Raw genomic sequence first — 25,557 nt, 5'->3', positions numbered from 1 at the left:
GTTGAACCCGGGACTTTTTTCCGACATACAATACTAAGACTTTTTTCGACATACAATACTATGACTTTTTTTGACAAAAAAAAATATTTTTACATGGGTTTCAATTAGTTTTAATTGACATGACAACACTGTTCTTTGACATGAAAGTCAATGTTCAAAGTTTGTTTAAAGTCATGTTCCCATACCGGGAGTTGAACCCGGACTTTTTTTCGACATCCAATACTAAGAATTTTTTTCGACATACAATACTATGACTTTTTTTGGCAAAAATGTTTTTATTTTTAAATGGGTTTCAATGAGCTTTAATTGACATGACAACACTGTTCTTTGACATGAAAGTCAATGTTCAAAGTTTGTTTAAAGTCATGTTCCCATACCGGAGTTGAACCCGGAACTTTTTTTCGAACACATACATACAATACTATGACTTTTTTTCGACATACAATACTATGACTTTTTTTGGCAAAAAAAAAATATTTTTAAATGGGTTTCAATGAGCTTTAATTGACATGACAACACTGTTCTTTGACATGAAAGTCAATGTTCAAAGTTTGTTTAAAGTCATGTTCCCATACCGGGAGTTGAACCCGAACTTTTTTTCGACATACAATACTAAGACTTTTTTTTCGACATACAATACATCGACATCCAATACTCAGATGACTTTTTTTGGCAAAAAATATATTTTTAAATGGGTTTCAATGAGCTTTAATTGACATGACAACACTGTTCTTTGACATGAAAGTCAATGTTCAAAGTTTGTTTAAAAGTCATGTTCCCATACCCGGAGTTGAACCCCGAACTTTTTTTTTCGACATACAATACTAAGACTTTTTTTCGACATACAATACTATGACTTTTTTCGACATACAATACTATGACTTTTTTTAGACACTTTTTTACATACAATACTATGACTTTTTTTGACAAAAAAATATATTTTTAAATGGGTTTCAATGAGCTTTAATTGACATGACAACACTGTTCTTTGACATGAAAGTCAATGTTCAAAGTTTGTTTAAAGTCATGTTCCCATACCGGAGTTGAACCCGGGACTTTTTTCGACATCCAATACCAAGAATTTTTTCGACATACAATACTATGACTTTTTTTGGCAAAAAATTATTTTTAAATGGGTTTCAATGAGCTTTAATTGACATGACAACACTGTTCTTTGACATGAAAGTCAATGTTCAAAGTTTGTTTAAAGTCATGTTCCCATACCGGGAGTTGAACCCGGAACTTTTTTTTCGACATACAATACTAAGACTTTTTTCGACATACAATACTATGACTTTTTTTTCGACATACAATACTAAGACTTTTTCGACATACAATACTATGACTTTTTTGGCAAAAAATATATTTTTAAATGGGTTTCAATGAGCTTTAATTGACATGACAACACTGTTCTTTGACATGAAAGTCAATGTTCAAAGTTTGTTTAAAGTCATGTTCCCATACCGGGAGTTGAATCCGGAACTTTTTTTCGACATACAATATTAAGACTTATTTTCGACATACAATACTATGACTTTTTTTCGACATACAATACTATGACTTTTTTCGACATACAATACTATGACATTTTTTGACAAAAAAAATATATTTTTAAATGGGTTTCAATGAGCTTTAATTGACATGACAACACTGTTCTTTGACATGAAAGTCAATGTTCAAAGTTTGTTTAAAGTCATGTTCCCATACCGGGAGTTGAACCCGGAACTTTTTTTCGACATACAATACTAAGACTTTTTTTCGACATACAATACTATGACTTTTTTTCGACATACAATACTATGACTTTTTTTCGACATACAATACTATGACTTTTTTTGACAAAAAAAAAATATTTTTACATGGGTTTCAATGAGCTTTAATTGACATGACAACACTGTTCTTTGACATGAAAGTCAATGTTCAAAGTTTGTTTAAAGTCATGTTCCCATACCGGGAGTTGAATCCGGAACTTTTTTCGACATACAATACTAAGACTTTTTTTCGACATACAATACTATGACTTTTTTTCGACATCCAATACTAAGACTTTTTTTCGACATACAATACTATGACTTTTTTTGGCAAAAAAAATATATTTTTAAATGGGTTTCAATGAGCTTTAATTGACATGACAACACTGTTCTTTGACATGAAAGTCAATGTTCAAAGTTTGTTTAAAGTCATGTTCCCATACCGGGAGTTGAACCCGGAACTTTTTTTCGACATACAATACTAAGACTTTTTTTCGACATACAATACTAAGACTTTTTTTCGACATACAATACTATGACTTTTTTAGACATACAATACTATGACTTTTTTTGACAAAAAAAAAATATTTTTAAATGGGTTTCAATGAGCTTTAATTGACATGACAACACTGTTCTTTGACATGAAAGTCAATGTTCAAAGTTTGTTTAAAGTCATGTTCCCATACCGGGAGTTGAACCCGGGACTTTTTTTCGACATCCAATACTAAGACTTTTTTTCGACATACAATACTATGACTTTTTTTGGCAAATTTTTTTTATTTTTAAATGGGTTTCAATGAGCTTTAATTGACATGACAACACTGTTCTTTGACATGAAAGTCAATGTTCAAAGTTTGTTTAAAGTCATGTTCCCATACCGGGAGTTGAACCCGGAACTTTTTTTTCGACATACAATACTAAGACTTTTTTTCGACATACAATACTATGACTTTTTTTCGACATACAATACTATGACTTTTTTTCGACATACAATACTATGACTTTTTTTGGCAAAAAAAAAATATTTTTAAATGGGTTTCAATGAGCTTTAACTGACATGACAACACTGTTCTTTGACATGAAAGTCAATGTTCAAAGTTTGTTTAAAGTCATGTTCCCATACCGGGAGTTGAACCCGGAACTTTTTTTCGACATACAATATTAAGACTTATTTTCGACATACAATACTATGACTTTTTTCGACATACAATACTATGACTTTTTTTCGACATACAATACTATGACATTTTTTGACAAAAAAATATATTTTTAAATGGGTTTCAATGAGCTTTAATTGACATGACAACACTGTTCTTTGACATGAAAGTCAATGTTCAAAGTTTGTTTAAAGTCATGTTCCCATACCGGGAGTTGAACCCGGGACTTTTTTCCGACATACAATACTAAGACTTTTTTTCGACATACAATACTATGACTTTTTTTCGACATACAATACTATGACTTTTTTTCGACATACAATACTATGACTTTTTTTGACAAAAAAAAATATTTTTAAATGGGTTTCAATGAGCTTTAATTGACATGACAACACTGTTCTTTGACATGAAAGTCAATGTTCAAAGTTTGTTTAAAGTCATGTTCCCATACCGGGAGTTGAACCCGGAACTTTTTTTTGACATACAATACTAAGACTTTTTTTCGACATACAATACTATGACTTTTTTTGACAAAAAAAAAAATATTTTTACATGGGTTTCAATGAGCTTTAATTGACATGACAACACTGTTCTTTGACATGAAAGTCAATGTTCAAAGTTTGTTTAAAGTCATGTTCCCATACCGGGAGTTGAACCCGGGACTTTTTTCCGACATACAATACTAAGACTTTTTTTCGACATACAATACTATGACTTTTTTTGACAAAAAAAATATATTTTTACATGGGTTTCAATGAGCTTTAATTGACATGACAACACTGTTCTTTGACATGAAAGTCAATGTTCAAAGTTTGTTTAAAGTCATGTTCCCATACCGGGAGTTGAACCCAGGCCGCCTGGGTGAAAACCAGGAATCCTGACCGCTAGACCATATGGGACCTTCTTTAGAAATGTATTTGTTTTTTATGACATGCTATACTATGACATTTTATGCCATGTCATTCTAGGAATTTTTTCAACTTACTATACAATGAATTTTTTTGACATGCTATACTATGACTTTTTGTCGACATACAATACTATGACTTTTTTTGACAAAAAAATATATTTTTAAATGGGTTTCAATGAGCTTTAATTGACATGACAACACTGTTCTTTGACATGAAAGTCAATGTTCAAAGTTTGTTTAAAGTCATGTTCCCATACCGGGAGTTGAACCGGGACTTTTTTCCGACATACAATACTAAGACTTTTTTTGACATACAATACTATGACTTTTTTTCGACATACAATACTATGACTTTTTTTCGACATACAATACTATGACTTTTTTTGACAAAAAAAAAATATTTTTAAATGGGTTTCAATGAGCTTTAATTGACATGACAACACTGTTCTTTGACATGAAAGTCAATGTTCAAAGTTTGTTTAAAGTCATGTTCCCATACCGGGAGTTGAACCCGGAACTTTTTTTCGACATACAATACTAAGACTTTTTTTCGACATACAATACTATGACTTTTTTTGACAAAAAAAATATATTTTTAAATGGGTTTCAATGAGCTTTAATTGACATGACAACACTGTTCTTTGACATGAAAGTCAATGTTCAAAGTTTGTTTAAAGTCATGTTCCCATACCGGGAGTTGAACCCAGGCCGCCTGGGTGAAAACCAGGAATCCTGAACGCTAGACCATATGGGACCTTCTTTAGAAATGTATTTGTTTTTTATGACATGCTATACTATGACATTTTATGCCATGTCATTCTAGGAATTTTTTCAACTTACTATACAATGAATTTTTTTGACATGCTATACTATGACTTTTTTTCGACATACAATACTATGACTTTTTTTGACAAAAAAAATATATTTTTAAATGGGTTTCAATGAGCTTTAATTGACATGACAACACTGTTCTTTGACATGAAAGTCAATGTTCAAAGTTTGTTTAAAGTCATGTTCCCATACCGGGAGTTGAACCCGGGACTTTTTTTCGACATCCAATACTAAGACTTTTTTTTTTTTCGACATACAATACTATGACTTTTTTTGGCAAAAAAAATATTTTTTAAATGGGTTTCAATGAGCTTTAATTGACATGACAACACTGTTCTTTGACATGAAAGTCAATGTTCAAAGTTTGTTTAAAGTCATGTTCCCATACCGGGAGTTGAACTTTTTTTCGACATACAATACTAAGAGTTTTTTTTTACAATACTATGACAATACTATAAGACTTTTTTTCGACATACAATACTATGACTTTTTTTGACAAAAAAAACTTTTTTATATTTTTAAATGGGTTTCAATGAGCTTTAATTGACATGACAACACTGTTCTTTGACATGAAAGTCAATGTTCAAAGTTTGTTTAAAGTCATGTTCCCATACCGGGAGTTGAACCCGGGCCGCCTGGGTGAAAACCAGGAATCCTGACCGCTAGACCATATGGGACCTTCTTTAGAAATGTATTTGTTTTTTATGACATGCTATACTATGACATTTTATGCCATGTCATTCTAGGAATTTTTTCAACTTACTATACAATGAATTTTTTTGACATGCTATACTATGACTTTTTTTCGACATACAATACTATGACTTTTTTTGACAAAAAAAATATATTTTTAAATGGGTTTCAATGAGCTTTAATTGACATGACAACACTGTTCTTTGACATGAAAGTCAATGTTCAAAGTTTGTTTAAAGTCATGTTCCCATACCGGGAGTTGAACCCGGGACTTTTTTTCGACATCCAATACTAAGACTTTTTTTCGACATACAATACTATGACTTTTTTTGGCAAAAAAAATATATTTTTAAATGGGTTTCAATGAGCTTTAATTGACATGACAACACTGTTCTTTGACATGAAAGTCAATGTTCAAAGTTTGTTTAAAGTCATGTTCCCATACCGGGAGTTGAACCCGGAACTTTTTTTCGACATACAATACTAAGACTTTTTTTCGACATACAATACTATGACTTTTTTGACATACAATACTATGACTTTTTTTGACAAAAAAATATATTTTTAAATGGGTTTCAATGAGCTTTAATTGACATGACAACACTGTTCTTTGACATGAAAGTCAATGTTCAAAGTTTGTTTAAAGTCATGTTCCCATACCGGGAGTTGAACCCGGAACTTTTTTTCGACATACAATACTAAGACTTTTTTTCGACATACAATACTATGACTTTTTTTGACAAAAAAATATATTTTTAAATGGGTTTCAATGAGCTTTAATTGACATGACAACACTGTTCTTTGACATGAAAGTCAATTTTCAAAGTTTGTTTAAAGTCATGTTCCCATACCGGGAGTTGAACCCGGGACTTTTTTTTTTCCGACATACAATACTAAGACTTTTTTTGACATACAATACTATGACTTTTTTTGACAAAAAAAATATATTTTTAAATGGGTTTCAATGAGCTTTAATTGACATGACAACACTGTTCTTTGACATGAAAGTCAATGTTCAAAGTTTGTTTAAAGTCATGTTCCCATACCGGGAGTTGAACCCGGGCCGCCTGGGTGAAAACCAGGAATCCTGACCGCTAGACCATATGGGACCTTCTTTAGAAATGTATTTGTTTTTTATGACATGCTATACTATGACATTTTATGCCATGTCATTCTAGGAATTTTTTCAACTTACTATACAATGAATTTTTTTGACATGCTATACTATGACTTTTTTTCGACATACAATACTATGACTTTTTTTGACAAAAAAAAAATATTTTTAAATGGGTTTCAATGAGCTTTAATTGACATGACAACACTGTTCTTTGACATGAAAGTCAATGTTCAAAGTTTGTTTAAAGTCATGTTCCCATACCGGGAGTTGAACCCGGGACTTTTTTTCGACATCCAATACTAAGACTTTTTTTCGACATACAATACTATGACTTTTTTTGACAAAAAAATATATTTTTAAATGGGTTTCAATGAGCTTTAATTGACATGACAACACTGTTCTTTGACATGAAAGTCAATGTTCAAAGTTTGTTTAAAGTCATGTTCCCATACCGGGAGTTGAACCCGGAACTTTTTTTCGACATACAATACTAAGACTTTTTTTCGACTTTTTCGACATACAATACTATGACTTTTTTTCGACATACAATACTATGACTTTTTTTGACAAAAAAAAATATATTTTTAAATGGGTTTCAATGAGCTTTAATTGACATGACAACACTGTTCTTTGACATGAAAGTCAATGTTCAAAGTTTGTTTAAAGTCATGTTCCCATACCGGGAGTTGAACCCGGGCCGCCTGGGTGAAAACCAGGAATCCTGACCGCTAGACCATATGGGACCTTCTTTAGAAATGTATTTGTTTTTTATGACATGCTATACTATGACATTTTATGCCATGTCATTCTAGGAATTTTTTCAACTTACTATACAATGAATTTTTTTGACATGCTATACTATGACTTTTTTCGACATACAATACTATGACTTTTTTTGACAAAAAAAAAATATTTTTAAATGGGTTTCAATGAGCTTTAATTGACATGACAACACTGTTCTTTGACATGAAAGTCAATGTTCAAAGTTTGTTTAAAGTCATGTTCCCATACCGGGAGTTGAACCCGGGACTTTTTTTGACATCCAATACTAAGACTTTTTTTCGACATACAATACTATGACTTTTTTTGGCAAAAAAAATATATTTTTAAATGGGTTTCAATGAGCTTTAATTGACATGACAACACTGTTCTTTGACATGAAAGTCAATGTTCAAAGTTTGTTTAAAGTCATGTTCCCATACCGGGAGTTGAACCCGGAATTTTTTTACTATACAATGACTTTTTTTGACATACAATACTATGACTTTTTTCGACATACAATACTATGACTTTTTTTGACAAAAAAAATATATTTTTAAATGGGTTTCAATGAGCTTTAATTGACATGACAACACTGTTCTTTGACATGAAAGTCAATGTTCAAAGTTTGTTTAAAGTCATGTTCCCATACCGGGAGTTGAACCCGGAATTTTTTTTCGACATACAATACTAAGACATTTTTTTTCGACATACAATACTATGACTTTTTTTCGACATACAATACTATGACTTTTTTTGACAAAAAAAACTTTTTTTATATTTTTAAATGGGTTTCAATGAGCTTTAATTGACATGACAACACTGTTCTTTGACATGAAAGTCAATGTTCAAAGTTTGTTTAAAGTCATGTTCCCATACCGGGAGTTGAACCCGAACTTTTTTTTTTCGACATACAATACTAAGACTTTTTTCGACATACAATACTATGACTTTTTTTGACATACAAAATGACTTTTTTTATATTTTTAAATGGGTTTCAATGAGCTTTAATTGACATGACAACACTGTTCTTTGACATGAAAGTCAATGTTCAAAGTATGTTTAAAGTCATGTTCCCATACCGGGAGTTGAACCCGGAACTTTTTTTTTCGACATACAATACTAAGACTTTTTTCGACATACAATACTATGACTTTTTTTGACAAAAAAAAATATTTTTAAATGGGTTTCAATGAGCTTTAATTGACATGACAACACTGTTCTTTGACATGAAAGTCAATGTTCAAAGTTTGTTTAAAGTCATGTTCCCATACCGGGAGTTGAACCCGGAACTTTTTTCGACATACAATACTAAGACTTTTTTCGACATACAATACTATGACTTTTTTTGAATTTTTTTTTTTATTTTTAAATGGGTTTCAATGAGCTTTAATTGACATGACAACACTGTTCTTTGACATGAAAGTCAATGTTCAAAGTTTGTTTAAAGTCATGTTCCCATACCGGGAGTTGAACCCGGGACTTTTTTTCGACATACAATACTAAGACTTTTTTTTCGACATACAATACTATGACTTTTTTTGACAAAAAAAATATATTTTTAAATGGGTTTCAATGAGCTTTAATTGACATGACAACACTGTTCTTTGACATGAAAGTCAATGTTCAAAGTTTGTTTAAAGTCATGTTCCCATACCGGGAGTTGAACCCGGGCCGCCTGGGTGAAAACCAGGAATCCTGACCGCTAGACCATATTGGACCTTCTTTAGAAATGTATTTGTTTTTTATGACATGCTATACTATGACATTTTATGCCATGTCATTCTAGCAATTTTTTCAACTTACTATACAATGAATTTTTTTGACATGCTATACTATGACTTTTTTTCGACATACAATACTATGACTTTTTTTGACAAAAAAAATATATTTTTAAATGGGTTTCAATGAGCTTTAATTGACATGACAACACTGTTCTTTGACATGAAAGTCAATGTTCAAAGTTTGTTTAAAGTCATGTTCCCATACCGGGAGTTGAACCCGGAACTTTTTTTCGACATCCAATACTAAGACTTTTTTTCGACATACAATACTATGACTTTTTTTGGCAAAAAAAATATATTTTTAAATGGGTTTCAATGAGCTTTAATTGACATGACAACACTGTTCTTTGACATGAAAGTCAATGTTCAAAGTTTGTTTAAAGTCATGTTCCCATACCGGGAGTTGAACCCGGAACTTTTTTCGACATACAATACTAAGACTTTTTTTCGACATACAATACTATGACTTTTTTTGACAAAAAAAATATATTTTTAAATGGGTTTCAATGAGCTTTAATTGACATGACAACACTGTTCTTTGACATGAAAGTCAATGTTCAAAGTTTGTTTAAAGTCATGTTCCCATACCGGGAGTTGAACCCGGAACTTTTTTTCGACATCCAATACTAAGACTTTTTTTCGACATACAATACTATGACTTTTTTTGGCAAAAAAAATATATTTTTAAATGGGTTTCAATGAGCTTTAATTGACATGACAACACTGTTCTTTGACATGAAAGTCAATGTTCAAAGTTTGTTTAAAGTCATGTTCCCATACCGGGAGTTGAACCCGGGACTTTTTTTCCGACATACAATACTAAGACTTTTTTCGACATACAATACTATGACTTTTTTTGACAAAAAAAATATATTTTTAAATGGGTTTCAATGAGCTTTAATTGACATGACAACACTGTTCTTTGACATGAAAGTCAATGTTCAAAGTTTGTTTAAAGTCATGTTCCCATACCGGGAGTTGAACCCGGGCGAAAACCAGGAATCCTGACCGCTAGACCATATGGGACCTTCTTTAGAAATGTATTTGTTTTTTATGACATGCTATACTATGACATTTTATGCCATGTCATTCTAGGAATTTTTTCAACTTACTATACAATGAATTTTTTTGACATGCTATACTATGACTTTTTTTCGACATACAATACTATGACTTTTTTTGACAAAAAAAAATATATTTTTAAATGGGTTTCAATGAGCTTTAATTGACATGACAACACTGTTCTTTGACATGAAAGTCAATGTTCAAAGTTTGTTTAAAGTCATGTTCCCATACCGGGAGTTGAACCCGGGACTTTTTTTCGACATCCAATACTAAGACTTTTTTTCGACATACAATACTATGACTTTTTTTGGCAAAAAAAATATATTTTTAAATGGGTTTCAATGAGCTTTAATTGACATGACAACACTGTTCTTTGACATGAAAGTCAATGTTCAAAGTTTGTTTAAAGTCATGTTCCCATACCGGGAGTTGAACATACCGGGACATACAATACTATGACTTTTTTTTTTTCGACATACAATACTAAGACTTTTTTTCGACATACAATACTATGACTTTTTTTTTTTGACAAAAAAAATATATTTTTAAATGGGTTTCAATGAGCTTTAATTGACATGACAACACTGTTCTTTGACATGAAAGTCAATGTTCAAAGTTTGTTTAAAGTCATGTTCCCATACCGGGAGTTGAACCCGGGCCGCCTGGGTGAAAACCAGGAATCCTGACCGCTAGACCATATGGGACCTTCTTTAGAAATGTATTTGTTTTTTATGACATGCTATACTATGACATTTTATGCCATGTCATTCTAGGAATTTTTTCAACTTACTATACAATGAATTTTTTTGACATGCTATACTATGACTTTTTTCGACATACAATACTATGACTTTTTTTGACAAAAAAAATATATTTTTAAATGGGTTTCAATGAGCTTTAATTGACATGACAACACTGTTCTTTGACATGAAAGTCAATGTTCAAAGTTTGTTTAAAGTCATGTTCCCATACCGGGAGTTGAACCCGGGACTTTTTTTTCGACATCCAATACTAAGACTTTTTTTCGACATACAATACTATGACTTTTTTTGGCAAAAAAAATATATTTTTAAATGGGTTTCAATGAGCTTTAATTGACATGACAACACTGTTCTTTGACATGAAAGTCAATGTTCAAAGTTTGTTTAAAGTCATGTTCCCATACCGGGAGTTGAACCCGGAACTTTTTTTCGACATACAATACTATGACTTTTTTTCGACATACAATACTATGACTTTTTTTTCGACATACAATACTATGACTTTTTTTGACAAAAAAAATATATTTTTAAATGGGTTTCAATGAGCTTTAATTGACATGACAACACTGTTCTTTGACATGAAAGTCAATGTTCAAAGTTTGTTTAAAGTCATGTTCCCATACCGGGAGTTGAACCCGGGACTTTTTTCGACATACAATACTAAGACTTTTTTTCTATGACATTTTATGCCTTGACATACATACAATACTATGACTTTTTTTCGACATACAATACTATGATTTTTTTGACAAAAATGGGTATATTTTTAAATGGGTTTCAATGAGCTTTAATTGACATGACAACACTGTTCTTTGACATGAAAGTCAATGTTCAAAGTTTGTTTAAAGTCATGTTCCCATACCGGGAGTTGAACCCGGAACTTTTTTTCGACATACAATACTAAGACTTTTTTTCGACATACAATACTATGACTTTTTTTGAAAAAAAAAAAAATGTTTTTACATGGGTTTCAATGAGCTTTAATTGACATGACAACACTGTTCTTTGACATGAAAGTCAATGTTCAAAGTTTGTTTAAAGTCATGTTCCCATACCGGGAGTTGAACCCGGAACTTTTTTCGACATACAATACTAAGACTTTTTTTCGACATACAATACTATGACTTTTTTTGACAAAAAAAATATATTTTTAAATGGGTTTCAATGAGCTTTAATTGACATGACAACACTGTTCTTTGACATGAAAGTCAATGTTCAAAGTTTGTTTAAAGTCATGTTCCCATACCGGGAGTTGAACCCGGGACTTTTTTTTCGACATACAATACTAAGACTTTTTTTCGACATACAATACTATGACTTTTTTTGACAAAAAAAATATATTTTTAAATGGGTTTCAATGAGCTTTAATTGACATGACAACACTGTTCTTTGACATGAAAGTCAATGTTCAAAGTTTGTTTAAAGTCATGTTCCCATACCGGGAGTTGAACCCGGGCGAAAACCAGGAATCCTGACCGCTAGACCATATGGGACCTTCTTTAGAAATGTATTTGTTTTTTATGACATGCTATACTATGACATTTTATGCCATGTCATTCTAGGAATTTTTTCAACTTACTATACAATGAATTTTTTTGACATGCTATACTATGACTTTTTTTCGACATACAATACTATGACTTTTTTTGACAAAAAAAATATATTTTTAAATGGGTTTCAATGAGCTTTAATTGACAACAACACTGTTCTTTGACATGAAAGTCAATGTTCAAAGTTTGTTTAAAGTCATGTTCCCATACCGGGAGTTGAACCCGGAACTTTTTTTCGACATCCAATACTAAGACTTTTTTTTTTTTCGACATACAATACTATGACTTTTTTTGACAAAAAAAATATATTTTTAAATGGGTTTCAATGAGCTTTAATTGACATGACAACACTGTTCTTTGACATGAAAGTCAATGTTCAAAGTTTGTTTAAAGTCATGTTCCCATACCGGGAGTTGAACCCGGAACTTTTTTTCGACATACAATACTAAGACTTTTTTTCGACATACAATACTATGACTTTTTTTGACAAAAAAAATATATTTTTAAATGGGTTTCAATGAGCTTTAATTGACATGACAACACTGTTCTTTGACATGAAAGTCAATGTTCAAAGTTTGTTTAAAGTCATGTTCCCATACCGGGAGTTGAACCCGGGCCGCCTGGGTGAAAACCAGGAATCCTGACCGCTAGACCATATGGGACCTTCTTTAGAAATGTATTTGTTTTTTATGACATGCTATACTATGACATTTTATGCCATGTCATTCTAGGAATTTTTTCAACTTACTATACAATGAATTTTTTTGACATGCTATACTATGACTTTTTTTCGACATACAATACTATGACCTTTTTTGACAAAAAAAAATATTTTTACATGGGTTTCAATGAGCTTTAATTGACATGACAACACTGTTCTTTGACATGAAAGTCAATGTTCAAAGTTTGTTTAAAGTCATGTTCCCATACCGGGAGTTGAACCCGGGACTTTTTTTCGACATACAATACTAAGACTTTTTTTCGACATACAATACTATGACTTTTTTTGACTAAAAAAAATATATTTTTAAATGGGTTTCAATGAGCTTTAATTGACATGACAACACTGTTCTTTGACATGAAAGTCAATGTTCAAAGTTTGTTTAAAGTCATGTTCCCATACCGGGAGTTGAACCCGGGCCGCCTGGGTGAAAACCAGGAATCCTGACCGCTAGACCATATGGGACCTTCTTTAGAAATGTATTTGTTTTTTATGACATGCTATACTATGACATTTTATGCCATGTCATTCTAGGAATTTTTTCAACTTACTATACAATGAATTTTTTTGACATGCTATACTATGACTTTTTTTCGACATACAATACTATGACTTTTTTTGGCAAAAAAAAATATTTTTAAATGGGTTTCAATGAGCTTTAATTGACATGACAACACTGTTCTTTGACATGAAAGTCAATGTTCAAAGTTTGTTTAAAGTCATGTTCCCATACCGGGAGTTGAACCCGGGACTTTTTTTCGACATCCAATACTAAGACTTTTTTTCGACATACAATACTATGACTTTTTTTGGCAAAAAAAATATATTTTTAAATGGGTTTCAATGAGCTTTAATTGACATGACAACACTGTTCTTTGACATGAAAGTCAATGTTCAAAGTTTGTTTAAAGTCATGTTCCCATACCGGGAGTTGAACCCGGAACTTTTTTTCGACATACAATACTAAGACTTTTTTTTTTTTCGACATACAATACTATGACTTTTTTTGACAAAAAAAAAATATTTTTAAATGGGTTTCAATGAGCTTTAATTGACATGACAACACTGTTCTTTGACATGAAAGTCAATGTTCAAAGTTTGTTTAAAGTCATGTTCCCATACCGGGAGTTGAACCCGGGACAAGGAATTTTTTTCGACATACAATACTAAGACTTTTTTTCGACATACAATACTATGACTTTTTTTGACAAAAAAAATATATTTTTAAATGGGTTTCAATGAGCTTTAATTGACATGACAACACTGTTCTTTGACATGAAAGTCAATGTTCAAAGTTTGTTTAAAGTCATGTTCCCATACCGGGAGTTGAACCCGGAACTTTTTTTCGACATACAATACTAAGACTTTTTTTCGACATACAATACTATGACTTTTTTTGACAAAAAAAAAATATTTTTAAATGGGTTTCAATGAGCTTTAATTGACATGACAACACTGTTCTTTGACATGAAAGTCAATGTTCAAAGTTTGTTTAAAGTCATGTTCCCATACCGGGAGTTGAACCCGGGACTTTTTTTCGACATACAATACTAAGACTTTTTTTCGACATACAATACTATGACTTTTTTTGACAAAAAAAATATATTTTTAAATGGGTTTCAATGAGCTTTAATTGACATGACAACACTGTTCTTTGACATGAAAGTCAATGTTCAAAGTTTGTTTAAAGTCATGTTCCCATACCGGGAGTTGAACCCGGGCCGCCTGGGTGAAAACCAGGAATCCTGACCGCTAGACCATATGGGACCTTCTTTAGAAATGTATTTGTTTTTTATGACATGCTATACTATGACATTTTATGCCATGTCATTCTAGGAATTTTTTCAACTTACTATACAATGAATTTTTTTGACATGCTATACTATGACTTTTTTTCGACATACAATACTATGACTTTTTTTGACAAAAAAATATATTTTTAAATGGGTTTCAATGAGCTTTAATTGACATGACAACACTGTTCTTTGACATGAAAGTCAATGTTCAAAGTTTGTTTAAAGTCATGTTCCCATACCGGGAGTTGAACCCGGAACTTTTTTTCGACATACAATACTAAGACTTTTTTTCGACATACAATACTATGACTTTTTTTGACAAAAAAAATATATTTTTAAATGGGTTTCAATGAGCTTTAATTGACATGACAACACTGTTCTTTGACATGAAAGTCAATGTTCAAAGTTTGTTTAAAGTCATGTTCCCATACCGGGAGTTGAACCCGGAACTTTTTTTCGACATACAATACTAAGACAATTTTTTTCGACATACAATACTATGACTTTTTTTGACAAAAAAAATATATTTTTAAATGGGTTTCAATGAGCTTTAATTGACATGACAACACTGTTCTTTGACATGAAAGTCAATGTTCAAAGTTTGTTTAAAGTCATGTTCCCATACCGGGAGTTGAACCCGGAACTTTTTTTCGACATACAATACTAAGACTTTTTTTCGACATACAATACTATGACTTTTTTTGACAAAAAAAATATATTTTTAAATGGGTTTCAATGAGCTTTAATTGACATGACAACACTGTTCTTTGACATGAAAGTCAATGTTCAAAGTTTGTTTAAAGTCATGTTCCCATACCGGGAGTTGAACCCGGAACTTTTTTTCGACATACAATACTAAGACTTTTTTTTTTCGACTAAGACTTTTTTCGACATACAATACTATGACTTTTTTTGACAAAAAAAATATATTTTTAAATGGGTTTCAATGAGCTTTAATTGACATGACAACACTGTTCTTTGACATGAAAGTCAATGTTCAAAGTTTGTTTAAAGTCATGTTCCCATACCGGGAGTTGAACCCGGGCCGCCTGGGTGAAAACCAGGAATCCTGACCGCTAGACCATATGGGACCTTCTTTAGAAATGTATTTGTTTTTTATGACATGCTATACTATGACATTTTATGCCATGTCATTCTAGGAATTTTTTCAACTTACTATACAATGAATTTTTTTGACATGCTATACTATGACTTTTTTTCGACATACAATACTATGACTTTTTTTGACAAAAAAAAAATATTTTTAAATGGGTTTCAATGAGCTTTAATTGACATGACAACACTGTTCTTTGACATGAAAGTCAATGTTCAAAGTTTGTTTAAAGTCATGTTCCCATACCGGGAGTTGAACCCGGGACTTTTTTTCGACATACAATACTAAGACTTTTTTTCGACATACAATACTATGACTTTTTTTGACAAAAAAAATATATTTTTAAATGGGTTTCAATGAGCTTTAATTGACATGACAACACTGTTCTTTGACATGAAAGTCAATGTTCAAAGTTTGTTTAAAGTCATGTTCCCATACCGGGAGTTGAACCCGGAACTTTTTTTCGACATACAATACTAAGACTTTTTTTCGACATACAATACTATGACTTTTTTTGACAAAAAAATATATTTTTAAATGGGTTTCAATGAGCTTTAATTGACATGACAACACTGTTCTTTGACATGAAAGTCAATGTTCAAAGTTTGTTTAAAGTCATGTTCCCATACCGGGAGTTGAACCCGGAACTTTTTTTCGACATACAATACTAAGACTTTTTTTTTCGACATACAATACTATGACTTTTTTCGACATACAATACTATTTTTTGACAAAAAAAATATATTTTTAAATGGGTTTCAATGAGCTTTAATTGACATGACAACACTGTTCTTTGACATGAAAGTCAATGTTCAAAGTTTGTTTAAAGTCATGTTCCCATACCGGGAGTTGAACCCGGGACTTTTTTTTTTTCCGACATACAATACTAAGACTTTTTTCGACATACAATACTATGACTTTTTTTGACAAAAAAAAAATATTTTTAAATGGGTTTTGAGCTTTAATTGACATGACAACACTGTTCTTTGACATGAAAGTCAATGTTCAAAGTTTGTTTAAAGTCATGTTCCCATACCGGGAGTTGAACCCGGGATTTTTTTCGACATACAATACTAAGACTTTTTTCGACATACAATACTATGACTTTTTTTGACAAAAAAAATATATTTTTAAATGGGTTTCAATGAGCTTTAATTGACATGACAACACTGTTCTTTGACATGAAAGTCAATGTTCAAAGTTTGTTTAAAGTCATGTTCCCATACCGGGAGTTGAACCCGGGCCGCCTGGGTGAAAACCAGGAATCCTGACCGCTAGACCATATGGGACCTTCTTTAGAAATGTATTTGTTTTTTATGACATGCTATACTATGACATTTTATGCCATGTCATTCTAGGAATTTTTTCAACTTACTATACAATGAATTTTTTTGACATGCTATACTATGACTTTTTTCGACATACAATACTATGACTTTTTTTGACAAAAAAAATATATTTTTAAATGGGTTTCAATGAGCTTTAATTGACATGACAACACTGTTCTTTGACATGAAAGTCAATGTTCAAAGTTTGTTTAAAGTCATGTTCCCATACCGGGAGTTGAACCCGGAACTTTTTTTCGACATCCAATACTAAGACTTTTTTTCGACATACAATACTATGACTTTTTTTGGCAAAAAAAATATATTTTTAAATGGGTTTCAATGAGCTTTAATTGACATGACAACACTGTTCTTTGACATGAAAGTCAATGTTCAAAGTTTGTTTAAAGTCATGTTCCCATACCGGGAGTTGAACCCGGAACTTTTTTTCGACATACAATACTAAGACTTTTTTTCGACATACAATACTATGACTTTTTTTGACAAAAAAAATATATTTTTAAATGGGTTTCAATGAGCTTTAATTGACATGACAACACTGTTCTTTGACATGAAAGTCAATGTTCAAAGTTTGTTTAAAGTCATGTTCCCATACCGGGAGTTGAACCCGGGCCGCCTGGGTGAAAACCAGGAATCCTGACCGCTAGACCATATGGGACCTTCTTTAGAAATGTATTTGTTTTTTATGACATGCTATACTATGACATTTTATGCCATGTCATTCTAGGAATTTTTTCAACTTACTATACAATGAATTTTTTTGACATGCTATACTATGACTTTTTTTCGACATACAATACTATGACTTTTTTTGACAAAAAAAATATATTTTTAAATGGGTTTCAATGAGCTTTAATTGACATGACAACACTGTTCTTTGACATGAAAGTCAATGTTCAAAGTTTGTTTAAAGTCATGTTCCCATACCGGGAGTTGAACCCGGGACTTTTTTTCGACATACAATACTAAGACTTTTTTTCGACATACAATACTATGACTTTTTTTGACAAAAAAAATATATTTTTAAATGGGTTTCAATGAGCTTTAATTGACATGACAACACTGTTCTTTGACATGAAAGTCAATGTTCAAAGTTTGTTTAAAGTCATGTTCCCATACCGGGAGTTGAACCCGGGCCGCCTGGGTGAAAACCAGGAATCCTGACCGCTAGACCATATGGGACCTTCTTTAGAAATGTATTTGTTTTTTATGACATGCTATACTATGACATTTTATGCCATGTCATTCTAGGAATTTTTTCAACTTACTATACAATGAATTTTTTTGACATGCTATACTATGACTTTTTTTCGACATACAATACTATGACTTTTTTTGACAAAAAAAATATATTTTTAAATGGGTTTCAATGAGCTTTAATTGACATGACAACACTGTTCTTTGACATGAAAGTCAATGTTCAAAGTTTGTTTAAAGTCATGTTCCCATACCGGGAGTTGAACCCGGAACTTTTTTTCGACATCCAATACTAAGACTTTTTTTCGACATACAATACTATGACTTTTTTGGCAAAAAAAAAATATATTTTTAAATGGGTTTCAATGAGCTTTAATTGACATGACAACACTGTTCTTTGACATGAAAGTCAATGTTCAAAGTTTGTTTAAAGTCATGTTCCCATACCGGGAGTTGAATGAACTTTTTTTCGACATACAATACTAAGACTTTTTTCGACATACAATACTATGACTTTTTTTGACAAAAAAAAATATTTTTAAATGGGTTTCAATGAGCTTTAATTGACATGACAACACTGTTCTTTGACATGAAAGTCAATTTTCAAAGTTTGTTTAAAGTCATGTTCCCATACCGGGAGTTGAACCCGGGACTTTTTTTCGACATACAATACTAAGACTTTTTTTCGACATACAATACTATGACTTTTTTTGACAAAAAAAATATATTTTTAAATGGGTTTCAATGAGCTTTAATTGACATGACAACACTGTTCTTTGACATGAAAGTCAATGTTCAAAGTTTGTTTAAAGTCATGTTCCCATACCGGGAGTTGAACCCGGGCCGCCTGGGTGAAAACCAGGAATCCTGACCGCTAGACCATATGGGACCTTCTTTAGAAATGTATTTGTTTTTTATGACATGCTATACTATGACATTTTATGCCATGTCATTCTAGGAATTTTTTCAACTTACTATACAATGAATTTTTTTGACATGCTATACTATGACTTTTTTTCGACATACAATACTATGACTTTTTTTGACAAAAAAAAAATATTTTTAAATGGGTTTCAATGAGCTTTAATTGACATGACAACACTGTTCTTTGACATGAAAGTCAATGTTCAAAGTTTGTTTAAAGTCATGTTCCCATACCGGGAGTTGAACCCGGGACTTTTTTTCGACATCCAATACTAAGACTTTTTTTCGACATACAATACTATGACTTTTTTTGACAAAAAAAATATATTTTTAAATGGGTTTCAATGAGCTTTAATTGACATGACAACACTGTTCTTTGACATGAAAGTCAATGTTCAAAGTTTGTTTAAAGTCATGTTCCCATACGGGAGTTGAACAATACTTTTTTTCGACATACAATACTAAGACTTTTTTTCGACATACAATACTATTTTTTTTTTGACAAAAAAAATATATTTTTAAATGGGTTTCAATGAGCTTTAATTGACATGACAACACTGTTCTTTGACATGAAAGTCAATGTTCAAAGTTTGTTTAAAGTCATGTTCCCATACCGGGAGTTGAACCCGGGCCGCCTGGGTGAAAACCAGGAATCCTGACCGCTAGACCATATGGGACCTTCTTTAGAAATGTATTTGTTTTTTATGACATGCTATACTATGACATTTTATGCCATGTCATTCTAGGAATTTTTTCAACTTACTATACAATGAATTTTTTTGACATGCTATACTATGACTTTTTTTCGACATACAATACTATGACTTTTTTTGACAAAAAAAATATATTTTTAAATGGGTTTCAATGAGCTTTAATTGACATGACAACACTGTTCTTTGACATGAAAGTCAATGTTCAAAGTTTGTTTAAAGTCATGTTCCCATACCGGGAGTTGAACCCGGGACTTTTTTCGACATACAATACTAAGGACATACAATACTATGACTTTTTTTGACAAAAAAAATATATTTTTAAATGGGTTTCAATGAGCTTTAATTGACATGACAACACTGCTTTGACATGAAAGTCAATGTTCAAAGTTTGTTTAAAGTCATGTTCCCATACCGGGAGTTGAACCCGGGACTTTTTTTCGACATACAATACTAAGACTTTTTTTCGACATACAATACTATGACTTTTTTTTTTTGACAAAAAAAATATATTTTTAAATGGGTTTCAATGAGCTTTAATTGACATGACAACACTGTTCTTTGACATGAAAGTCAATGTTCAAAGTTTGTTTAAAGTCATGTTCCCATACCGGGAGTTGAACCCGGGCCGCCTGGGTGAAAACCAGGAATCCTGACCGCTAGACCATATGGGACCTTCTTTAGAAATGTATTTGTTTTTTATGACATGCTATACTATGACATTTTATGCCATGTCATTCTAGGAATTTTTTCAACTTACTATACAATGAATTTTTTTGACATGCTATACTATGACTTTTTTCGACATACAATACTATGACTTTTTTTGACAAAAAAAATATATTTTTAAAGGGTTTCAATGAGCTTTAATTGACATGACAACACTGTTCTTTGACATGAAAGTCAATGTTCAAAGTTTGTTTAAAGTCATGTTCCCATACCGGGAGTTGAACCCGGAACTTTTTTTCGACATCCAATACTAAGACTTTTTTTCGACATACAATACTATGACTTTTTTTGACAATACTATGAAAAAAATATATTTTTAAATGGGTTTCAATGAGCTTTAATTGACATGACAACACTGTTCTTTGACATGAAAGTCAATGTTCAAAGTTTGTTTAAAGTCATGTTCCCATACCGGGAGTTGAACTTTTTTTGACATACAATACTAAGACTTTTTTCGACATACAATACTATGACTTTTTTTGACAAAAAAAATATATTTTTAAATGGGTTTCAATGAGCTTTAATTGACATGACAACACTGTTCTTTGACATGAAAGTCAATGTTCAAAGTTTGTTTAAAGTCATGTTCCCATACCGGGAGTTGAACCCGGGCCGCCTGGGTGAAAACCAGGAATCCTGACCGCTAGACCATATGGGACCTTCTTTAGAAATGTATTTGTTTTTTATGACATGCTATACTATGACATTTTATGCCATGTCATTCTAGGAATTTTTTCAACTTACTATACAATGAATTTTTTTGACATGCTATACTATGACTTTTTTTCGACATACAATACTATGACTTTTTTTGACAAAAAAAATATATTTTTAAATGGGTTTCAATGAGCTTTAATTGACATGACAACACTGTTCTTTGACATGAAAGTCAATGTTCAAAGTTTGTTTAAAGTCATGTTCCCATACCGGGAGTTGAACCCGGAACTTTTTTTCGACATCCAATACTAAGACTTTTTTTCGACATACAATACTATGACTTTTTTTGACAAAAAAAAATATATTTTTAAATGGGTTTCAATGAGCTTTAATTGACATGACAACACTGTTCTTTGACATGAAAGTCAATGTTCAAAGTTTGTTTAAAGTCATGTTCCCATACCGGGAGTTGAACCCGGGACACACTAAGACAATACAATAAGACTTTTTTTCGACATACAATACTAAGACTATTTTTTTTTTCGACATACAACTTTTTTTACATACAATACTATGACTTTTTTGACATACAATACTATGACTTTTTTTGGCAAAAAAAATATATTTTTAAATGGGTTTCAATGAGCTTTAATTGACATGACAACACTGTTCTTTGACATGAAAGTCAATGTTCAAAGTTTGTTTAAAGTCATGTTCCCATACCGGGAGTTGAACCCGGGCCGCCTGGGTGAAAACCAGGAATCCTGACCGCTAGACCATATGGGACCTTCTTTAGAAATGTATTTGTTTTTTATGACATGCTATACTATGACATTTTATGCCATGTCATTCTAGGAATTTTTTCAACTTACTATACAATGAATTTTTTTGACATGCTATACTATGACTTTTTTCGACATACAATACTATGACTTTTTTTGACAAAAAAAATATATTTTTAAATGGGTTTCAATGAGCTTTAATTGACATGACAACACTGTTCTTTGACATGAAAGTCAATGTTCAAAGTTTGTTTAAAGTCATGTTCCCATACCGGGAGTTGAACCCGGGACTTTTTTTCGACATACAATACTAAGACTTTTTTTCGACATACAATACTATGACTTTTTTTGACAAAAAAAATATATTTTTAAATGGGTTTCAATGAGCTTTAATTGACATGACAACACTGTTCTTTGACATGAAAGTCAATGTTCAAAGTTTGTTTAAAGTCATGTTCCCATACCGGGAGTTGAACCCGGAACTTACAATACTTTTTTTCGACATACAATACTAAGACTTTTTTTCGACATACAATACTATGACTTTTTTTGACAAAAAAAAAATATTTTTAAATGGGTTTCAATGAGCTTTAATTGACATGACAACACTGTTCTTTGACATGAAAGTCAATGTTCAAAGTTTGTTTAATGTTCCCATACCGGGAGTTGAACCCGGAACTTTTTTTTCGACATTTTTTTCGACATACAATACTAAGACTTTTTTTCGACATACAATACTATGACTTTTTTTGACAAAAAAAATATATTTTTAAATGGGTTTCAATGAGCTTTAATTGACATGACAACACTGTTCTTTGACATGAAAGTCAATTTTCAAAGTTTGTTTAAAGTCATGTTCCCATACCGGGAGTTGAACCCGGGACTTTTTTCCGACATACAATACTAAGACTTTTTTCGACATACAATACTATGACTTTTTTTGGCAAAAAAAATATATTTTTAAATGGGTTTCAATGAGCTTTAATTGACATGACAACACTGTTCTTTGACATGAAAGTCAATGTTCAAAGTTTGTTTAAAGTCATGTTCCCATACCGGGAGTTGAACCCGGGCCGCCTGGGTGAAAACCAGGAATCCTGACCGCTAGACCATATGGGACCTTCTTTAGAAATGTATTTGTTTTTTATGACATGCTATACTATGACATTTTATGCCATGTCATTCTAGGAATTTTTTCAACTTACTATACAATGAATTTTTTTGACATGCTATACTATGACTTTTTTTCGACATACAATACTATGACTTTTTTTGACAAAAAAAATATATTTTTAAATGGGTTTCAATGAGCTTTAATTGACATGACAACACTGTTCTTTGACATGAAAGTCAATGTTCAAAGTTTGTTTAAAGTCATGTTCCCATACCGGGAGTTGAACCCGGGACTTTTTTTCGACATACAATACTAAGACTTTTTTTCGACATACAATACTATGACTTTTTTTGACAAAAAAAATATATTTTTAAATGGGTTTCAATGAGCTTTAATTGACATGACAACACTGTTCTTTGACATGAAAGTCAATGTTCAAAGTTTGTTTAAAGTCATGTTCCCATACCGGGAGTTGAACCCGGAACTTTTTTTCGACATACAATACTAAGACTTTTTTTCGAATACAATACTATGACTTTTTTTTTTCTTTTTTTGACATACAATACTATGACTTTTTTTGACAAAAAAAATATATTTTTAAATGGGTTTCAATGAGCTTTAATTGACATGACAACACTGTTCTTTGACATGAAAGTCAATGTTCAAAGTTTGTTTAAAGTCATGTTCCCATACCGGGAGTTGAACCCGGGACTTTTTTTTTTTTGACATACAATACTATGACTTTTTTTCGACATACAATACTATGACTTTTTTTGACAAAAAAAATATATTTTTAAATGGGTTTCAATGAGCTTTAATTGACATGACAACACTGTTCTTTGACATGAAAGTCAATGTTCAAAGTTTGTTTAAAGTCATGTTCCCATACCGGGAGTTGAATGGGACAATACTAAGACTTTTTTCGACATACAAACCACTTTTTTTGATATTTTTAAATGGGTTTCAATGAGCTTTAATTGACATGACACTGTTCTTTGACATGAAAGTCAATGTTCAAAGTTTGTTTAAAGTCATGTTCCCATATGACATTTTATGCCATGTCATACTATGAATTTTTTCAATACTATACAATGAATTTTTGACATAATACTATGACTATGCTATACTATGACTTTTTTGACATACAATACTATGACTTTTTTTGACAAAAAAAATATATTTTTAAATGGGTTTCAATGAGCTTTAATTGACATGACAACACTGTTCTTTGACATGAAAGTCAATGTTCAAAGTTTGTTTAAAGTCATGTTCCCATACCGGGAGTTGAACCCGGGACTTTTTTTCGACATACAATACTAAGACTTTTTTCGACATACAATACTATGACTTTTTTTGACAAAAAAAATATATTTTTAAATGGGTTTCAATGAGCTTTAATTGACATGACAACACTGTTCTTTGACATGAAAGTCAATGTTCAAAGTTTGTTTAAAGTCATGTTCCCATACCGGGAGTTGAACCCCCGCCTGGGTGAAAACCAGGAATCCTGACCGCTAGACCATATGGGACCTTCTTTAGAAATGTATTTGTTTTTTATGACATGCTATACTATGACATTTTATGCCATGTCATTCTAGCAATTTTTTCAACTTACTATAGAATGAATTTTTTTGACATGCTATACTATGACTTTTTTTCGACATACAATACTATGACTTTTTTTGACAAAAAAAATATATTTTTAAATGGGTTTCAATGAGCTTTAATTGACATGACAACACTGTTCTTTGACATGAAAGTCAATGTTCAAAGTTTGTTTAAAGTCATGTTCCCATACCGGGAGTTGAACCCGGGACTTTTTTCGACATCCAATACTAAGACTTTTTTTCGACATACAATACTATGATTTTTTTTGACAAAAAAAATATATTTTTAAATGGGTTTCAATGAGCTTTAATTGACATGACAACACTGTTCTTTGACATGAAAGTCAATGTTCAAAGTTTGTTTAAAGTCATGTTCCCATACCGGGAGTTGAACCCGGGACTTTTTTCCGACATACAATACTAAGACTTTTTTTCGACATACAATACTATGACTTTTTTTGACAAAAAAAATATATTTTTAA

The 25,557-nt window shown here is 31.5% G+C and overlaps 20 non-coding genes across 20 annotated transcripts; all 20 read right to left on the bottom strand.

Annotated features, from left to right (window-relative positions):
- Positions 1 to 3,735: 3,735 nt before the first annotated feature.
- Positions 3,736 to 3,807, bottom strand: trnae-uuc (transfer RNA glutamic acid (anticodon UUC)). The gene has a single exon. It is a non-coding gene; the product is annotated as a tRNA-Glu (tRNA).
- Positions 3,808 to 4,500: 693 nt separating this feature from the next.
- On the bottom strand, positions 4,501 to 4,572 carry trnae-uuc (transfer RNA glutamic acid (anticodon UUC)). The gene has a single exon. It is a non-coding gene; the product is annotated as a tRNA-Glu (tRNA).
- Positions 4,573 to 5,254: 682 nt separating this feature from the next.
- Positions 5,255 to 5,326, bottom strand: trnae-uuc (transfer RNA glutamic acid (anticodon UUC)). Its single transcript has one exon. It is a non-coding gene; the product is annotated as a tRNA-Glu (tRNA).
- A 1,053-nt stretch (positions 5,327 to 6,379) lies between these two features.
- On the bottom strand, positions 6,380 to 6,451 carry trnae-uuc (transfer RNA glutamic acid (anticodon UUC)). Its single transcript has one exon. It is a non-coding gene; the product is annotated as a tRNA-Glu (tRNA).
- Positions 6,452 to 7,130: 679 nt separating this feature from the next.
- Positions 7,131 to 7,202, bottom strand: trnae-uuc (transfer RNA glutamic acid (anticodon UUC)). Its single transcript has one exon. It is a non-coding gene; the product is annotated as a tRNA-Glu (tRNA).
- Positions 7,203 to 8,866: 1,664 nt separating this feature from the next.
- Positions 8,867 to 8,938, bottom strand: trnae-uuc (transfer RNA glutamic acid (anticodon UUC)). The gene has a single exon. It is a non-coding gene; the product is annotated as a tRNA-Glu (tRNA).
- Positions 8,939 to 10,699: 1,761 nt separating this feature from the next.
- trnae-uuc (transfer RNA glutamic acid (anticodon UUC)) lies at positions 10,700 to 10,771 on the bottom strand. Its single transcript has one exon. It is a non-coding gene; the product is annotated as a tRNA-Glu (tRNA).
- A 2,197-nt stretch (positions 10,772 to 12,968) lies between these two features.
- Positions 12,969 to 13,040, bottom strand: trnae-uuc (transfer RNA glutamic acid (anticodon UUC)). The gene has a single exon. It is a non-coding gene; the product is annotated as a tRNA-Glu (tRNA).
- A 452-nt stretch (positions 13,041 to 13,492) lies between these two features.
- On the bottom strand, positions 13,493 to 13,564 carry trnae-uuc (transfer RNA glutamic acid (anticodon UUC)). The gene has a single exon. It is a non-coding gene; the product is annotated as a tRNA-Glu (tRNA).
- A 1,230-nt stretch (positions 13,565 to 14,794) lies between these two features.
- On the bottom strand, positions 14,795 to 14,866 carry trnae-uuc (transfer RNA glutamic acid (anticodon UUC)). The gene has a single exon. It is a non-coding gene; the product is annotated as a tRNA-Glu (tRNA).
- Positions 14,867 to 15,914: 1,048 nt separating this feature from the next.
- On the bottom strand, positions 15,915 to 15,986 carry trnae-uuc (transfer RNA glutamic acid (anticodon UUC)). The gene has a single exon. It is a non-coding gene; the product is annotated as a tRNA-Glu (tRNA).
- A 1,240-nt stretch (positions 15,987 to 17,226) lies between these two features.
- trnae-uuc (transfer RNA glutamic acid (anticodon UUC)) lies at positions 17,227 to 17,298 on the bottom strand. Its single transcript has one exon. It is a non-coding gene; the product is annotated as a tRNA-Glu (tRNA).
- A 643-nt stretch (positions 17,299 to 17,941) lies between these two features.
- Positions 17,942 to 18,013, bottom strand: trnae-uuc (transfer RNA glutamic acid (anticodon UUC)). Its single transcript has one exon. It is a non-coding gene; the product is annotated as a tRNA-Glu (tRNA).
- Positions 18,014 to 18,465: 452 nt separating this feature from the next.
- Positions 18,466 to 18,537, bottom strand: trnae-uuc (transfer RNA glutamic acid (anticodon UUC)). Its single transcript has one exon. It is a non-coding gene; the product is annotated as a tRNA-Glu (tRNA).
- An 832-nt stretch (positions 18,538 to 19,369) lies between these two features.
- On the bottom strand, positions 19,370 to 19,441 carry trnae-uuc (transfer RNA glutamic acid (anticodon UUC)). The gene has a single exon. It is a non-coding gene; the product is annotated as a tRNA-Glu (tRNA).
- Positions 19,442 to 20,081: 640 nt separating this feature from the next.
- trnae-uuc (transfer RNA glutamic acid (anticodon UUC)) lies at positions 20,082 to 20,153 on the bottom strand. Its single transcript has one exon. It is a non-coding gene; the product is annotated as a tRNA-Glu (tRNA).
- A 635-nt stretch (positions 20,154 to 20,788) lies between these two features.
- trnae-uuc (transfer RNA glutamic acid (anticodon UUC)) lies at positions 20,789 to 20,860 on the bottom strand. The gene has a single exon. It is a non-coding gene; the product is annotated as a tRNA-Glu (tRNA).
- Positions 20,861 to 21,501: 641 nt separating this feature from the next.
- Positions 21,502 to 21,573, bottom strand: trnae-uuc (transfer RNA glutamic acid (anticodon UUC)). Its single transcript has one exon. It is a non-coding gene; the product is annotated as a tRNA-Glu (tRNA).
- A 713-nt stretch (positions 21,574 to 22,286) lies between these two features.
- On the bottom strand, positions 22,287 to 22,358 carry trnae-uuc (transfer RNA glutamic acid (anticodon UUC)). The gene has a single exon. It is a non-coding gene; the product is annotated as a tRNA-Glu (tRNA).
- Positions 22,359 to 23,401: 1,043 nt separating this feature from the next.
- trnae-uuc (transfer RNA glutamic acid (anticodon UUC)) lies at positions 23,402 to 23,473 on the bottom strand. The gene has a single exon. It is a non-coding gene; the product is annotated as a tRNA-Glu (tRNA).
- Positions 23,474 to 25,557: the final 2,084 nt, after the last annotated feature.

This window comes from Anoplopoma fimbria, chromosome 4 (genome assembly GCF_027596085.1).
Source record: "Anoplopoma fimbria isolate UVic2021 breed Golden Eagle Sablefish chromosome 4, Afim_UVic_2022, whole genome shotgun sequence".
NCBI lineage: Eukaryota > Metazoa > Chordata > Actinopteri > Perciformes > Anoplopomatidae > Anoplopoma > Anoplopoma fimbria.
This window is presented reverse-complemented; position numbering and strand designations above follow the sequence as displayed.